Genomic DNA, 3,543 nt, shown 5'->3' with positions numbered 1-3,543 from the left:
AATGTGAAAAAGTCATATTCAGCAGTAGGCCCTAATATTCTATTATGATTAGTTACTTCCATTTGTTAAATAACCCTAATAATGACCCAAAAGTTATGGAATTAGTCAAAAAATCAGCAAGTGAATTTCATATAATCCTGTCATCATCACAGAGCCAAAGTCTGTCTCTAGTAATGTGTTCAAAAACATGACATGAAAAAAGAAGGTTCTGGTGAAAAATGTGACTGAATCAAAGCTTTCTCTACTGGCAATTTTGTGTCATTGAGAGAGGCTGTTACTCAAGAGTCCATTGATCTGAATTCTAATACCACATTGAACACTAATTTTGTGACTTTTAGCAAAAGATTTCACTTCAATCTCTTTAGCCTGTCATGTGAGGTACAAAATAGATTTTTGACAACATTCCCCTGGAACTGACCATGATCTCTAAGCAAGAATATATTTTTAACTAAATGTGGTATTTTGTAGTCTTCAAAACATGCAATCTAGATCTATTATTTGTTGTTTTTCTCCCATAAACATCAATTTCTGTGGGTTTCTGCAAAAGGGAATTTTTTTTTTTTTGAGACACAGTCTCATTATGTCGTACTCCGTAGAGTGCCTTGGTGTCACAGTTCACAACAACCTCAAACTCTTGGGCTTAAGTAATTCTCCTGCCTTAGCCTCTCAAGTAGCTAGAACTATATGCACCTGCCACAGTACCTGGCTATTTTTTGGTTGTGGTTGTCATTGTTGTTTGGCAGGCCTGGGCTGGAGTTGAAACCACCAGCTCCAGTGTATGTGGCTGGAGCCCTAGCCACTGAGCTATAGGCACTGAGCCAGGGAATTTATTATTATTATCATTATTATTATTATTAAATATTAAATAGCTGTATAAATGCCAAGTATAAGTATTTGATAATTCTGCTAGAACTCATAATAAAGTAGTTTCTAGCTATCTGACATCCTATGTAATTTTACTTTTCCCTGGCTGGCACTGTTGGAGTTGCTAATCCCAGTGAACTATGAAGTTTTTAATCTCATCCTCCTTTCTTCAACCCTATGTCCCACCTCCTTTTTGCTTTTCCTGAACCCCTGCCCTTTTTCTGCTGTCCCTGGGGTTCCTAATTCCTGAGTATATGCCTGCTTTTTGACTCATCATCATTCCTTCTTCGTGCAATTTAATTTTATAGCTGCCTCTAGTACTTTCCTATAACCTAAATCTGATACTATTCCTATAACCTCTCTCCATCTTCTGAAAATAAGTTAAAATTTTGAGCTTTTTTGAGTTTTATAAAATCATGAAATGGTCGAATCATACAGTACCAATGAAATTGCTTAGTTCACACTTCTTATTTTCAAATGTCTTCAGACCTGGGGAAATGCAGTCATGCAGTCATGCATAAAGACAAAATGGAGAAAGTTCCCAGGCTGCAGCCCAGGGACGGAAACCAAGGCAGAGTCCAGCAGACTCCTAGAGTTGAGAAGACTGAATTGGAAGTGCAGGGAGGCCAAAGTGACTAGATTTTACAACAAAAAGTATTGTAAAGAAAAGAGGTAGAGGAAGAAAGAGACCTGAGTTCTGCACAGTCTCCAACTGAATACTGATCAGTATATGATGTGAAGAAACTGCTGCTGGCCTGGGAAAGTACCATCCAAAGACTCAGGTAGATCAGTCTCTTAAGCCTAAACATAGTTGGGAAAAGTTTGCATTCCCACCACTGGGAATAGGAAAACCTCATAAAACAAGGGACACCAGGAAGAAGACAGGTAAAGACATTGTCCTGGTAATGAGGAAAAATTAGCTCTAGTTGAAAGACTCCTTTGGTCCCACTAACAAGGCTTTAAAAAAAAATACAGCATTAAATATTCTCAAGTAACTGAGTCCTAGAACAAAGCTAGGATATTCATAAGAATGAAAAATATCTAGCAACCATTTTACTTTTTGTAAAATTCTCCAAATCTGGCATCCAATCAAAATTACGTAGATTTTTCAGGAAGCAGGAAGATATGACTAACATTGAAAAGAGAATAGATAGATACAAACTGACTCAAACATAACACAGGTGACAGAATTAGTAGACAAGAACATAAAATCATTATTATAACCATCATACATCTGTTCAAGAGGCAGTAAGAAGATTGAACTGATAAAGTCATAGATAATATAAGGAAAAACACAAACTGAATTTCTAGAAGTAAGAAATAAAATGTCCAAGAGGAAAAATAAACTGAACAGGAATAGCAACATATTAGATAATTCAAAGGAAAAACTTAGTGAACTTGAAGACATAGCAATAGATACTATATAAAATGAAATGCAGATGATAAAGTTACTTTTAAAAAAAGCATAATAGAAAACTGTGTGTCAATTTCAAGAAGCCTACTACATGTATATGCACAAGTTGGAGGTTTCAAAGGAGAGAAAAAAGAAGAGTCAATAGAAAAGAAAACATCTTAGAAAATAATGAATAGTCAATTGTTTTTCTGAATTTGATGAAAACTATAAATCCAGATTTAAGAAGCTTGATGACCTCTAAGCAAAAGAAAACAAGGAAAACTAAATCAAGGCACATCATAATCATGCTGTTTGAAGACAATGATAAAGATAAAGAACAACATCTTAAAAATAGCCAGGATGGAGGTGAGATGTGAGAGGAAGGACACATACAGAGAAACAAAGATAAGAGCAGAAATCTCAGCAGAAGGAAAGCAAATCAGAAGAAAATGGAACAACATACTTCAAGTACTGAAAGAACTATCTAAACTAGAATTCTTTAAAAAACAAACCTAGAATTCTATACTCAGTGAAAATATCTTCTAAAAACATAGATAAAATTAAGATTTTTTCCAAGTACACAATAGCTGAGAGAGTTGATCACAAACACACCAGTATGAGAACTGTTAAAGAAAGTCCTTCAGACTGAAGAATGTATAACAAACAAATGTAGACATGGATGTAAATTAAGTGGAGAAATCTGGTTCTGCAGAGGCACTTTCAGTTGCAGCTGAGCAGACAGCTGCAGCTTGGGGACCAGCTTAGCTCAACATTTGGACTGCATTTCTTCACTTTTCACCCCATCGATGTCCCCTTTGGGAATGCCCTGTTTTGGCAGCCATATTCTCGTTGTCTAGTGGTTGGGTCCCTTTAAAAGGAATTTGTTGTTTTGATTTGCATCATGTTTTTTCCCCCCTAAGATTGCAGAGATATTACCTGGTTAGGGTGGCACATGTATTTTTATCTCGGATATCTTTTGACCAAAAATCATCAGATGAGTCTCCTATACAGAGGAGGTTTCTTATGTAGGCTTTGTGGGGTTTGATGGCTTGCTTGCTATTTGCTGTGAGAAATTGCCATAGAATCACTGTGAACATCTTTGAATCCAGATCTGGAACCAGTCATTTTTACAAGGAACTCTGACAAAAGGAAATTTTGAAAAAGCAAAAGCAATCCCTAAAAATCTTATGAAAATATTAAAACTAATGATCCTAAATATGTATCCATACAATCCCATAGAAGGGAAAAATTCCAAAGCTCTTTAAAACAGAGAAATTTGATTATCT

The 3,543-nt window shown here is 35.7% G+C and overlaps 1 protein-coding gene across 1 annotated transcript in view; it reads left to right on the top strand.

Annotated features, from left to right (window-relative positions):
* TTC29 (tetratricopeptide repeat domain 29) overlaps positions 1-3,543 on the top strand; it is a 142,728-nt gene that overhangs the window by 134,977 nt on the left and 4,208 nt on the right. The gene's annotated exons all lie outside the window — the stretch shown is intronic.

This window comes from Otolemur garnettii, unplaced genomic scaffold (genome assembly GCF_000181295.1).
Source record: "Otolemur garnettii isolate 467f Iridium unplaced genomic scaffold, OtoGar3 scaffold00041, whole genome shotgun sequence".
NCBI classification, from domain to species: Eukaryota; Metazoa; Chordata; class Mammalia; order Primates; family Galagidae; genus Otolemur; species Otolemur garnettii.
Note: the sequence above shows the minus strand (reverse complement) of the source record. Positions and strands in the feature narration are given on the sequence as shown.